This window comes from Ruditapes philippinarum, unplaced genomic scaffold (genome assembly GCF_026571515.1).
Source record: "Ruditapes philippinarum isolate M1 unplaced genomic scaffold, ASM2657151v2 ctg1678_1_1_1_1, whole genome shotgun sequence".
NCBI classification, from domain to species: domain Eukaryota; kingdom Metazoa; phylum Mollusca; class Bivalvia; order Venerida; family Veneridae; genus Ruditapes; species Ruditapes philippinarum.
This window is the reverse complement of record NW_026861405.1, coordinates 117,073-132,421: the sequence shown is the minus strand read 5'-3', so window position 1 is coordinate 132,421 and position 15,349 is coordinate 117,073.

Here is a 15,349-nt window from a genome sequence, read left to right as displayed (position 1 = left end):
GTTAATATGCCTATATCCTCATCAGACAGTGATACGTCGGTTTTTGTTGATAAAAAAATAACCTTCGTAGGGTCACATTTAGGGCGGTGCGGGGTGGGGGCGTCAGTCAGTTTGGCAAATTAGATTCTCCTTTTTGTAATAAAAGTAAGTGATCTTGATCCAGTGGATTAAAAGAGTTTCAATAGGTAATACGTCCATATATTGTCATAAAATATGCGTAAAATTAAATAAAATAGCTGTTCAATTATACGTGAAGAAATAGACATAAATTTGCATGTGTCTATTAGGCTGTTTTATTGAAATATACATACGTCATGCAAGTTTCAATTACATGTTCAAGCATTTGATATCAGACTTATACTGGAAAGCGTCAACATTTTTATTGAAGGTCCATAAATATTTAAATTACCGTGGCAAATATAAAACTGTATTGAGAAAAAAAAATCTATTTTATATGAAAAGTTAGATTAGGCAAATCTAGATGGTTTCAGTTATAATAATTTGTGATATAATTTTCCCACTTAACATAGTCTAGGCACCTAGATGCGTAAATATATCATTGTGTGAAAGGTATCAAAACGGAATGTTGAAACCTCGTATCACTTTAATAATAATATATTATATTTCTACATGTACGAGTTAAAATTACAGAGGAAAATTACAGAGGAAAATTCTACAATAGACGACTTTAGAAAACGATTTTTTATCTTGCCCAATTATTTCTAGTTTACTTGCTCCTGATGTGATATCGGTGGGTTCATAGTAAATTTTCCTGTGTTTTCTGTGTTTTGTTTCAATTTAAAAGTATCTTGTATCCATTACTTCTTTGAATATTATTCTAACACTATCGCTGAGATATTGTTGTATAATAATACAATTTTGTATAATAATAGAATTTTTCTCAAGGTATTGCTTTAAATGTGAGTATACAGGACTTCATTGTTACAATAGATCAATTGATATTATTTTATTCTATCTATTAATTCTTATTAACTCTACTCGTACATGTATATTGTTGCTGAGGGTTGTTTTTCAAAAAGCTATTATGATGTTTAAAATAATGAATAATCAGGCGCCTTCCTATTTATTGAATAATTTTATTTTATCGTCAGATGTCCATACTTGCATTTTGCGTTCATCATCTGATTTTCAACTTTATACCCCTAGACCAAATACTGAACTACGAAAGCCTAATAGTGTCAAATGAAATAAAAAATAAAAATGCAAAGGCGTTATAACGCGAATAAAGGCGTTATTACGCGAATCAAAAGGCGTAATAACGCGATTAAAGGCGTTATAACGCGAATCAAAAGGCGTAATTACGCAAATCAAAAGGCGTAATAACGCGAAAAAAGGCGTAGCAACGCAAAAAAGGCGAAGTAATGCGAATAAAGGCGTTATAACGCGAATCAAAAGGCGTAATAACGCGAATCAAAAGGCGTAATAACGCGAATCAAAAGGCGTAATAACGCGAATAAAGGCGTTATAACGCGAATTAAAAGGCGTAATAACGCCTTTATTTGCGTTATAACGCGAATTAAAAGGCGTAATAACGCAAATCAAAAGGCGTAGTAACGCGAATAAAGGCGTAGTAACGCGAACCAAAAGGCGTAATAACGCAAATCAAAAGGCGTAGTAACGCGAATAAAGGCGTAGTAACGCGAAACAAAAGGCGTAATAACGCGAATCAAAAGGCGTAGTAACGCGAATAAAGGCGTAGTAACGCGAACCAAAAGGCGTAATAACGCAAATTCAAACGCATTATAATGCCAATTTTATACCATATTTATACTTATCAAATGGCCTAGTAACGTGAGAAAGGAAAAACAATATTGATCTGAATTTATTGCTCAAGATATAAACTCGTATAGAATAATATAATATACATTTACAATAACTATCATTCCATTTGCGCAGTAATATTGTAAACCATTTGTAATAACTTATTGAAGACTTTTTGATATTTGTCAATATCAGGTGACTTGGAGACTTAAAGGTCCATTGGGTTATATGTCAATACAGTTACTTTGAATTCACATCATTGATTTTACACATGTCACTATAGTAAATGAATTTCTTTTCTTTTCTTATATCTTATCTTATTTTATATGTGCGTCATATGTTCAATTATATACGGATATGTCCTGTATAATTATTTAATAACCTGTAGTATCTTTTAATTATGTGAATGTCGTTCCTAATTACACTATAGGTAATTGGCTATAGGTAACAAGATTTGGAAAAACGTAAGGCATACGTAAGTCACATTAGGGTGAAAGTATCTCTAATTATTGATAGGTATGCTTAGAGGGGTAAAAGTGTTTCTGTTAAGTTACAATTATAGGTGACATTGTCTTCTTTGTCTTTATCGAAAAGTATCTATAGTTGGGTGATAGTAACCTCTAATCTCACGAAAGCATTTCCTGATAAAAGATTAAAAAAATCAGACTGTGGCCTTAGGACGTATCCTTACAGAATTGAAAATAAAACGTACATCTTGATCAATTCATTTCAATCGACATTGTTCTTCCTATCTTACATCATAAGGCCACGGTTTGGAATTTATATGGTATTAAATTAGCGTTATAACGCCTTTCGTTTCGCGTTATTATGCCTTTTGGTTCGCGTTATTACGCCTTTATGTTCGCGTTATAACGCCTTTTGATTCGCGTTATTACGCCTTTTGATTCGCGTTATAACGCGAAAAAAGGCGTTATAACGCGAATCAAAAGGAGTAGTAACGCCTTTATTCGCGTTATAATGCGAATCAAAAGGCGTAATAACGAGAATTAAGGCGTTATAACGCGAAACAAAAGGCGTAGTAACGCCTTAATTCGCGTTATAACGCGAATCAAAAGGCGTAATTACGCGAAAAAAGGCGTAGCAACGCGAATCAAAAGGCGTAGTAACGCCTTTATTCGCGTTATAACGCGAAGCAAAAGGCGTAGTAACGCCTTTATTCGCGTTATAACGCGAATCAAAAGGCGTTATAACGCGAATTAAGGCGTTATAACGCGAAACAAAAGGCGTAGTAACGCCTTAATTCGCGTTATAACGCGAATCAAAAGGCGTAATTACGCGAAAAAAGGCGTAGCAACGCGAATCAAAAGGCGTAGTAACGCCTTTATTCGCGTTATAACGCGAAGCAAAAGGCGTAGTAACGCCTTTATTCGCGTTATAACGCGAATCAAAAGGCGTAATAACGCAAATTAAGGCGTTATAACGCGAAACAAAAGGCGTAGTAACGCCTTTATTCGCGTTATAACGCGAATCAAAAGGCGTAATAACGCGAATAAAGGCGTTATAACGCGAAACAAAAGGCGTAGTAACGCCTTTATTCGCGTTATAACGCGAATCAAAAGGCGTAATTACGCGAATAAAGGCGTTATAACGCGAATCAAAAGGCGTACTAACGCGAATAAAGGCGTTATAACGCGAATCAAAAGGCGTAGTAACGCCTTTATTCGCGTACTAACGCGAAACAAAAGGCGTTGTAACGCCTTTATTCGCGTTTTAACGCGAATCAAAAGGCGTAATAACGCGAACCAAAAGGCATAATAACGCAAAACAAAAGGCGTTATAACGCTAATTTAATACCATATAAATTCCAAACCGTGGCCTAGTAATGTAAGATAGGAAGAACAATTTGATCTAAATAAATCGATCAAGACGTACGTTTTATTTTCAATTCTGTACGGATACGTCCTAAGGCCACAGTCTGATTTTTTAAATCTTTTATTAGGAAATGCTTTCGTCAGATTAGAGGTTAACTATCACCCAACTATAGATACTTTTCTACATAGACAAAGAAGGCAATGTCTCCTATAATTGTGACTTAACTGAAACACTATCCCCCATTTAAACATACTTATCAATAATCACCCTAATGTGACTAACTTATACCTTACGTTTTCCCAAATCTTGTTACCTATAGCCTATTACCTATAGCTTAATTAGGAATGGCATTCACATAATTAGAAGATACTAGATGTTATAAGGTAATCAAATAGGATATATCCGAAGATAATTGAACATATGACGCACATATAAGATAAGATAAGATATAAGATAAGATAAGATAAGATAAGAAAAGAAAAGAAATTCATTTACTATAGTGACATGTGTAAAATCAATATGTGATACATGTGAATTCAGATTAACTGTATTTACGTCCAGTCCAATGGACCTATAAGGCACCAAGACACCTTAAATTGGCAAATATTAAAGAGTCTTCATTAGTTTATGACAAATAGTTTGCATTATTACTGCGCAAATGGAATGTTAGTTATTGTAAATGTATATTATATTATTCTATACGAGTTTAATATCTTGAGCAATAAATTCAGATCAATATTGTTTTTCCTTTCTCACGTTACTAGGCCATTTGATTAGTATAAATATGGTATTAAATTGGCATTATAATGCGTTTTAATTGGCGTAAGTACACCTTTTGGTTCGCATTACAACGCCTTTATTCGCGTTACTACGCCTTTTGATTTGCGTTATTACGCCTTTCATTTCGCGTTATAACGGCTTTATTCGCGTTATTACGCCTTTTGATTCGCGTTATTACGCCTTTATTCGCGTTACAACGCCTTTTGATTCGCGTTATTACGCCTTTTGATTCGCGTTATAACGCCTTTATTCGCGTTATTACGCCTTTCGATTCGCGTTATTACGCCTTTATTCGCGTTATTACGCCTTTTGATTCGCGTTATTACGCCTTTTGAGTCGCGTTATAACGCCTTTATTCGCGTTACTTCGCCTTTATTTTCGTTGCTACGCCTTTTTTCGCGTTATTACGCCTTTTGATTTGGGTAATTACGTCTTTTGATTCGCGTTATAACGCCTTTATTCGCGTTATAACGCCTTTTGATTCGCGTAATAACGCCTTTATTCGCGTAATAACGCCTTTGTATTTTTATTTTTTATTTCATTTGACACTATTAGGCTTTCGTACTGAACAATTTCGTAAGTCTTTTGTTTATTCTGGATCTTGTATTTGGAACGGCCTTCCTGATTATATTAAGTCTGCTACATCTTTGAACCATTTTAAAACCTTATACTTGAGGTATTATCACACATCCATGTATGCAAATTGATAATCTCCTGTATGTTTTTACATTTATGTATTTTAATAGTTTGAATATGTTAAATTTATATTGTTCCTTGTTGAGGGCCTCATGGAAGATTGATATGTTTGTTCAAATGAGTTCTCTCGTTAGATAAAGTCTTTATTATTATTATCATTATTGTTATTATTACTATTATTATTATTACTATTATTATTATTATTATTATTATTATTATTATTATTATTATTATTATTATTATACTTAAACGGAACCAAAATGCAACCGGAAAAAACATTCATTGCAAACAAATCTTCAAAATATATAAACTTTATACCTTCTGATTAAGTATATTAATAGATAACTGAATAAATAAGTTATTAATATTGGAGAAGTTTCATCAACAAACATTTCTTGTGTATCTGACACATACAAAATATAACACAAAATCAAATAAGTTAAAATTTCATTGTTATATAATATGCACTGGAACATTTTTCTACAGTGGAATTATGGATTGGAATATTTACCAGAAAATGTGAATTATATAACAAATCATGTTTTATATACATCATCTGTTAAAAGCTATATTACTGCAAACTGGAAGACACAACATAAAAATGACTTTATTTATTATTGATTTGCATAATCCATTAGAGCTTTGACTCTTTCAATCTGTGATATTTAAAAGTAAGATTAATATTAAATTGTAAACCTTCTGTGATGTTGTGGTCTTTATATTTTAAATTGAAAAATATAGAATATTGTAAGTATTATTAGTATGTTGTTTTGTTAAAGCATAATAATTGACAAATGATAGATGTTTTACTTTTGTATCTTTTATTTTTTATTTATTTTTTATTTATTTTTTTGCTTTATTTAGTGTAAGCTATGATGAAATAAGCTAGCTAATATACCAGCATACATGTACGCACTACTAGTAGGTATAAAACCGAAATACGTGTACAGGGGTTTAAGGTAAAAACAGCCAGGGAGTGGGGATCAGTGAGCATTAACAAGGGAGGGGAGGGGGTCAATTCTATATTTATCTAAAAATTGAGCAGCTTTAAAATCAAATGTTACATTCCGCTGATTCATGTGCGGAATAAAACTCCATATGTGAAAGCGGAAAGACGTTATGCACAAGACTAGTTATCAACATTTTTGATAATTTTCGAAAGATTTCATAAAATTCAAAACGATCTTCGTGGAGACAACCCGGCGGAGTTCAGAAAAAAGTTCAGCAGATGGAGTGTCATAATCTTGTCTAGAATTAGTTTTGCAGCTCTCTTTTGGAACTTAATAACTTTATCTTCCAAAAAAAGACGTACAGTAACCGTAAATTATGCAACGATAATCAAGATGTGGTAAAATATTTGCATTGTAAAACATTTTACGTACAGGTATAGATATGATATAATTTTATACGTGATAATAAATGCAACAATGAGTTACATTTTTTTAAGAACATTATCAATATGGCTTTGCCAAGACAATGTGTTATTAATTGTAATACCCAATAATTTTTCTTCAGAGCTTCAAAAAATTTGCTCTGTTTTATATGAAATACAAGGATTACTTTCATGAATATAATTTTGCTTGTGTTTTGAGAAAAAATACATGACATTAGTTTTGTTAACATTGATAGACACCAGACTTGCGATTCAAATCACACCATTTGTTGGCATTTAAAAGATCATGAGTAAGAGATTCAACTACTCTGTTTAGGGATACATCAGAGGTTGAAAGGGTGGTGTCATCAGCAAAAATATCAGTTTCTTTTTTTTCCATAGACAAAGGCAGGTCATTGATATAGATTAAAAACAGTATAGGACCTAGCACTGAGCCCTGAGGAACTCCAGTAGTTACTCAACTTGACTCTGAATATAAACCGGATATGTAAGTTTGTTGGGTTCTGCAATCTAAATAGGAGGAAAACCAGGAAACTGTTGAAAGGTCTAGGTTATACATTCTAAGCTTGCCAATAATAATAGAGTGATCCACATAGTCAAAAGCTTTAGAGAGATCAAGGAAAATTGAACCAACTATTTCATTTTTGTCAGTAACTGTAATCCAATCATCAATAATTCTAATCAGTGCAGTTTGACATGAATGATTTGACCTGAATCCAGACTGACGTTGGTAGAGAAGTTGATTTTCCTCAAGGTATTGCTTTAAATGTGAGTATATAGGACTTCATTGTTACAATAGATCAATTGATATTATTTTATTCTATCTATTAATTCTTATTAACTCTACTCGTACATGTAACTTGTTAGTGCATATGCAGTATTAATTAATACTCTTTTTAATTGTAATTCGACTTATTTACAAGTTTACTACTTGTTTCTATGTTAAGTTTCTTAGCGTAAACAAGATGCGATTGGAAATAAGTGCAATATTTCTAAAAACTGCACTCTCTCACATATGCAGACCGCTTAACGTCTGTTATCAATATGAGTATTAAAACCAGGTAAAAACAATTATATCCATTCATAAAACAGGATCAAAAAAAGGGGAAAAAAGAAACAACTTTAGACCAATATCTGTATTACCACTCATTTCTAAAATATTTGTATGACAGACAGGATTTAGATCTAAGCACTCTTGTCACAACATGACAAATGGATAAATGCAATGAATAAGGGAGAACTAACCGGCACAATTCTCCTCGACATATCTCAAGCTTCTTATTTCATTATTACCATTATTCTTCGCACAATATTATTCAGTTTATAACTTATCTACCAAGAAACAGAACACAGAGAGTCAGTGTACCAGGCAAACTGTTTGAGTCTACCAAATTAACATATCAGGACTACCTCAAGGGTCTGTCCTTGTGTTTTCGCTTTTTATTAACGATTTGTCTCTTAATGTTGGCGATGTCAGAATAGATATCTTGAAGAGTACATCTACCTTACAGCATCAGGACATTTTGGCACAAGAACTAAGATCCAAACGTCAAACTATCCTAGAACATGTCAGTCTTTGGTGCAGACAAAATGCAATGGTGTTAACTGACACATCTAACATTACACAGCTATAATTTTGTAACCACCATTACACCTTTAAGATCAGGTAAATGAATTTTCTGAAACCGAAAAGTTACTTTATTTTTTTGTCAACAATAAAATGAAATGGAAAATCCACACAGAGAATTTGCTTAAAATACAATAATTAGTTACACTTTCTAACCAGAAATGTACAATATCTCGGCATATATCTTACCTATGGTGGCTGATTTGGAACGCTTTTGTGCGTCGTGTTGTCGCTAGCGACAGAACGAAAAGGGACCAAACAGCGCGTTGTCGGACTTTCGTCTTGTTGTCGTGCGATGTGTTGTTGCGATGTCACGTTGTCGCTCGGCTCAAATCGAAGGATTGTCTATTTTTATATATATAAGCCAAGCGAAAGGGCGACAATGTGCCGCACGACAACGTGCCGTTTGTCGTGCTTCACTAGGGACAAGACGACAGTGCGACAACGCGCCATTTGGCGCGTTTCCCTAGTGCCAGCCACACTTACATTATAACTGTACAATCTGGGATAAAAGCAGCAGTTAATTGATCTATTCAATGATAAGCTGCAAGAATAATTATAATGCACCGTCCATTGATTAACTTTAGAAAATGGAAATGTTCTATTTCCTCAATATTCCAATTCATACACCAAAAACATCAGCTAAACTTGAGATCTACAAATAATTCAGATCTATCTGTGCCAGAATCAATGCTGAATCAATCGACAAAGCCAATATCCTAAACAACCAATACCAATCCGTTTTCACTAGGGAGGACAAATCCAGCATCCCAAATCCTGAGGGCGAACTATCCCCCACCATGCCTGACATAGAGATTACCAACAAGGGAGTGCTTACACTACTCAGGAAGCTCAACCCAAAGAAGGCAGCAGGCCCAGACATGATCTCTGCGCGCATCCTTAAGGAGATGGCTGAACAGTATTCGTCATACCTGGTCGTCATCTACAAAAAGTGCCTCTCTACTGGCAGCATACCTGAGGTGTGGTTAACAGCCAACGTGTCAGTCATATTTAAGAAAGGGGAGCGCTTCAAAGCCAGCAACTATCGACCGGTATCCCTCACCTGCATAGCCTGCAAGATGCTGGAGCACATCATCGTTAGCAACATAATGAATCATTTGGATAGTCACAAGATACTCACCGACAGCCCGTATGGATTTAGAAGAAGGCGGAGCTGCGAAACCCAGCTACTAACGCTGACAGATGAGCTCACCAAGTCCATGGACCGGCGTAAACAACATGACCTCGCAGTACTGGACTTCAGCAAAGCCTTCGACCGCGTCCCACACAGTCGCTTGCTTGTCAATCTCCATCATTATGGCATCAGAAACCATACCCTGAAGTTGATTGAGGCATTTCTCACAGGCCGCACTCAGCGCGTAGTTGTTGATGGAGCAACGTCCGACCCAGCACCCGTTATCAGCGGAGTCCCCCAGGGAAGAGTGCTCGGACCCATACTCTTCCTGGTCTTCATCAATGACCTGCCACTTCATGTCACGTCCAAAGCCAGACTCTTTGCTGACGACTGTGTGGTATACCGGGAAATCACCACTGAAGAGGACTGCCACATTTTACAGGATGACCTGAAGAAGTTGGCATTGTGGGAGAAACGCTGGGGCATGAGTTTCCACCCAGAGAAATGCAGTATAATCAGGATCCACAGGAAGAGGAACCCCATCATATACCCGTACTCCTTGAAGGGCCACACACTCGAGATAGACTCGACAACCAAGTACCTCGGAGTCCATATGTCTGGAAACCGCTCCTGGAATCAACATGTTGACAAGATCGTGAAGAAGGGCAACAGTACACTCGGCTTCCTTCGACGCAACCTGCGCATCAGCAATGAACAGGTCAAGAGCACAGCCTACATGTCACTCGTGCGACCAGGCCTTGAATATTGCTCCACCGTCTGGAACCCTTATACCAAGGACCTTACACGCAAGCTCGAGATAGTCCAGAGGAGAGCTGCAAGATATGTGACGAACCGTTACCACAACACAAGCAGCGTATCCTCAATGATCCAACACTTGGAGTGGGAGACATTAGAGTCACGACGGACCAAAGTCCAGCTGACCATGATGTTCAAGATCACCAATGACCTTGTGGACATACCAGTCAGCGATTATCTCACCCCTGCCCCGAGCCGCACTAGAAGTGACCACTCCAAGAAGTTCCATCTACCATCCACATTTACATCGTACTACAAGAACTCCTTCTTACCTCGTACAGCCACAATATGGAACAGCCTACCTGCCTCCGTTGCAGAGGCCCCTGACTTGGTATCCTTCAAGCAGGGGCTATCAGCCCTCACATTCTAAGTCGCCTTAGGGGCCCAGCTACAAGTACCCACTAGTGATATCCAAGGCTGTGCCGGCAGCGGCCACCGTAACCGGAGAGGTTTGGATTGAAGAGGCGAAATGTAGCTGGCCATACTTTTTGTCTATATCTCTACCTTTGTACTATCCAACCTCTTCTAACTTTCTATCATTTCTTGTATATTTCTTTTTCTTGACCTAGCACCACCCGTCGCGTCAAAATCAAGTGTGATTGCGCCGACGTACAATGTAGATGTAGATGAGAACCTTAAAACGATTTTTTTATTCAGAAAAATCCACAAATTACTCTTGTCCCAAAATCACACTGGCCATAGCTTTCGCAGAAGCGGTGGGTCTACCGCAGCGACGGTGGATAAAATATGGCCGTTTGTTGTTTTCGGTAAGTATATGACTGAATTTTGTTTTATGTTTTAATGTTTTACTGGAAACACTCAGTGAGACTGGAGCCCACATATGTACTCTTTCAACCTATTACAAGGACACGGTGCAATTCATTGCCGTTTATGCAAATACTTCTGTACAGTTTGATGAGGGGACGCCACTTTTGTCTAATTTTGGTTAAAACACATACAACTGTGTGCAAAACGACCCAATAATGCATCGGCATCACATCCAATCAATGATACTTTCACAAATTAACCATAATTTGGAAAATTTGGAAATTATTATTGCCTGTTTATAAAATAAATGAAAAAAAATGTTTTCGTCGCAGACGGCAGTGGATTCGATTGCAACGCAGTACGGTGGGCCCGATACTATTTTTGTATATTTTAAGAATTTAACTTGACGTAAGGCATTTTTCAATTGAGTACAGCCCTTTTCTTACTTTGACATCTGAGAAACGTGCTTATTTGATGTTTAAAACGATATTAATTATTATATATACGTTCGTACAAGTATATGTCCGAGGTCCGCTTTCATTTTCCTGACATTGAAAATTACTTCAGCCATAATTATCATTGAATAATCTACGTTCAACCTTGAACTTAAAAAGACCGTAAGTTCATTTTTTGTCATACAGACATATAAAAGATACTCGTAAAGATAAACAGAACATGCTTCTTGAATACGAAAAACAACCTCAGTTTTTAATGTCACTGTGTTATATTACCATATAGTGAGAACACTAATATAAATAAATTTTATGTTAACACCGTAAGAGTTGTTTCAGGAAAAGTTTTTTCTCTATTACTTTTTAGTAAAGACCTACGCGTTTTTTCTTCTTTTTCTTAAATTGTGACATATATATAAAAAAATGGTTTCAGATATGGTATATGTTTAAAGAATTTTAAAGTATGAAATGAAATAAAAAAAAAGGAAATAGAAGTATTTTATGGAATTAAGTCTTTCTTTAAAAATGTACACAAATATAGTAAAGAACTTAATAGCGAGCTCGACGAGCTGGCCCGAAGGGCCTGCTCGCAAAGCGAGCTTTACGGTAACGCGAGTACCTGCTAAGTGATGGTTTTGAAAACTTTCGTCCGAAGTACCAAATTGGACACATCGCAACCTTTCGAATTAAAAGATAACGATAAAAACTGAGGAATTCTGAATGAAAACGGATGTGTAGACTGGTCACCCGCGCACGTCTATGGGAACCATAATTGGACAGGGAACCAGAATAACGGAAGCTGTGTATAAAATATCGAATGACAGTTTTAAAACGGAAAATGTAAAATGAAAATTGAAGGCGCCATTTTGTTTGAAAAATCTGATAAATAAAAACAATTTTTTGTCGAATTTTGTTGTGAAATAGAATAAAAGAAAATGGTCTAACTAAGAAAATGAATCCGAACAACAATATCTTTTATTCAGTCGTTAACGCTGTACAGACGTTTAAAGTATTGTTTACGTGACGTCACAATGTAGCGCCAAACAGCACGTGCAAAACAAACAAATCAAGTACGCTATTTTAATGTCGCAAACGTTTTAAGTTTTACATTTATTTCACTTATAATTATCTTTATTTCGCTTGAAAAGTTATAGAGTGAAATAAAATAAACAAAGTTTTATCAACGTTTTCAAAACTCGTTATTCATTTAACGACAGGGGCGGAGCCATAACACAGTACGTAACGTCACACGCACTCGTCACTGCATTTGAGATTATTTTATACTATTTCACGTTAAAAGTACATCGAGCTCGCTTTGAGGCTTTGCCTTTTTCATATTAGCGAGCTCGACGAGCTGGCCCGAAGGGCCTGCTCGCAAAGCGAGCTTTACGGTAACGCGAGTACCTGCTAAGTGATGGTTTAGAAAACTTTCGTCCAAAGTACCGTATTGGACACATCGCAACCTTTCGAATTTAAAGATAACGATAAAAACTGAGGAATTCTGACTGAAAACGGATGTGTAGACTGGTCACCCGCGCACGTCTATGGGAACCATAATTGGACAGGGAACCAGAATAACGGAAGCTGTGTATAAAAATGAAAATCGAAGGCGCCATTTTGTTTGAAATCTGATAAATAAAAACAATTTTGTTGAATTTTGTTGTGAAAACTATCTAGAATGAAAGACAATGGTCTAACTAAGAAAATGAATCCGAACACCAATATCTTTTATTCAGTCGTTAACGCTGTACAGACGTTTAAAATATTGTTTACTTGACGTCACAATGTAGCGCCAAACAGCACGTGCAAAACAAACAAATCAAGTACGCTATTTTAATGTCGCAAATGTTTTAAGTTTTACATTTATTTCACTTTAAATAATCTTTATTTCGCTTGAAAATTTATAGAGTGAAATAAAATAAACAAAGTTTTATCAACGTTTTCAAAACTCGTTATTCATTTCACGACAGGGGCGGATCCATAAATTAACACAGTACGTGTGACGTCACACGCACTCGTTACTGCATTTGAAATAAAAATTAGCGATTATTTCATGCTATTTCACGTTAAAAGTACATCGAGCTCGCTTTAAGGCTTTGCCTTTTTCATATTAGCGAGCTCGACGAGCTGGCCCGAAGGGCCTGCTCGCAAAGCGAGCTTTACGGTAACGCGAGTACCTGCTAAGTGATGGTTTTGAAAACTTTCGTCCAAAGTACCGAATTGGACACATCGCAACCTTTCGAATTTAAAGATAACGGTAAAAACTGAAGAATTCTGACTGAAAACGGATGTGTAGACTGGTCACCCGCGCACGTCTATGGGAACCATAATTGGACAGGGAACCAGAATAACGGAAGCTGTGTATAAAAAATGAAAATCGAAGGCGCCATTTTGTTTGAAATCTGATAAATAAAAACATTTTTTTGTCGAATTTTGTTGTGAAAACTATCTAGAATGAAAGAAAATGGTCTAACTAAGAAAATGAATCCGAACACCAATATCTTTTATTCAGTCGTTAATGCTGTACAGACGTTTAAAGTATTGTTTACGTGACGTCACAATGTAGCGCCAAACAGCACGTGCAAAACAAAAACTCGTCGAGCTCGCTATCAACGTTTTCAAAACTAGTTATTCATTTCACGACAGGGGCGATGACATATTTAACACAGTTCGTGTGACGTCACACGCACTCGTCACTGCATTTGAAATAAAAAAGAGCGATTATTTCATACTATTTCACGTAAAACATGTAAAAAGTACATCGAGCTCGCTTTGAGGCTTTGCCTTTTTCATATTAAGCGGGAGAAAAAAGATTTTTCAGACTTGCATTTAAGTTATATGACCTTGAAATAACCACAATTAAGGAAAAAATCAAATTCACGTACAGGAAATGAGATCGGTGACCCCTAAGTTTTTTTCTGCTCTAAATGTTTATGTTATCATATTCTAGCATCATGCTTAATTTAAAGAATATAATTATATTGAACCTCCTTAATTCTGCGTGTATGTGTTTATAACACTGCACATTTGTTACGTCACTTTTCATTGGATAATCGTGACGTTTATATAGAGGATATTTGTTGGTTTCAGTGTAAGATCGAAAAATATTTCACCGAGTGAACACCAGATGCAATATTTTCCACGAGTGGCGTAGCCACGAGTGAAAATATAATAGCTGGGGTTCACGAGTGAAATATTATTTGATCTTACATGTAAAACAAACAAATTTTCTGTTTATTTCATGATTTTTTAACGATTTTTACACCATTTTACTGATTTTTGCCGCGTAACGTCATGCTCTTATCTTCATGACGTCATCAAATATGACGTCACAATGTTGAAGCAAAATATAATTCCATGATTATTTTTAGATTTTAGATGTTTTTCAGCACAACGTTCGAAAATATTTACGAACTACAGTTATCACGTACATTTTTTATTATGATTGACTACATTTCCGCTGAAAAAAACATTCATTAATGATAAATATTTTATTTTTACGCCAAATATAGTTCGGCTACTGTGAAATTATATTTGGTAATCATTACTGTGAAATTATCAGAATATAATTAACCGTAATAATTCAGTAATCTACTGCAAAACATGTAATAAATACATACAATGTACTTTTTAGATACATGGCTGCCGTCGATTTATGAAATTATCTCATTTTTCTCTAACAAAAAATGCTTGATGTATTATGAGTTCGTTGTAAATAAATCCAACAGATTATATGTTCGTATATAAACGGTTGTTCGCAATATTAATGGCTATCGATCGAAATTCTTTATAATACTTGTACATGTTGTAAAAATCAGAAAATAAAGTTACAAATAAACCAAAGAGCTCTATAATTAGATAAACGTCTCGATTTTCCAATGAAAAAATACGTTACAAACATGCAGTATTATAAAGTTTATATATACGACTGCTGTTTATTTAATAAAAAATTTATGTTTATGAATTATATTTTCAAACAACCGTTTATATACGGCCATATTGTATAGCCTTTCAAAATCTTTATAACTAATATGATACTCTCGAAAATGCCATGAATATGTGTTAAC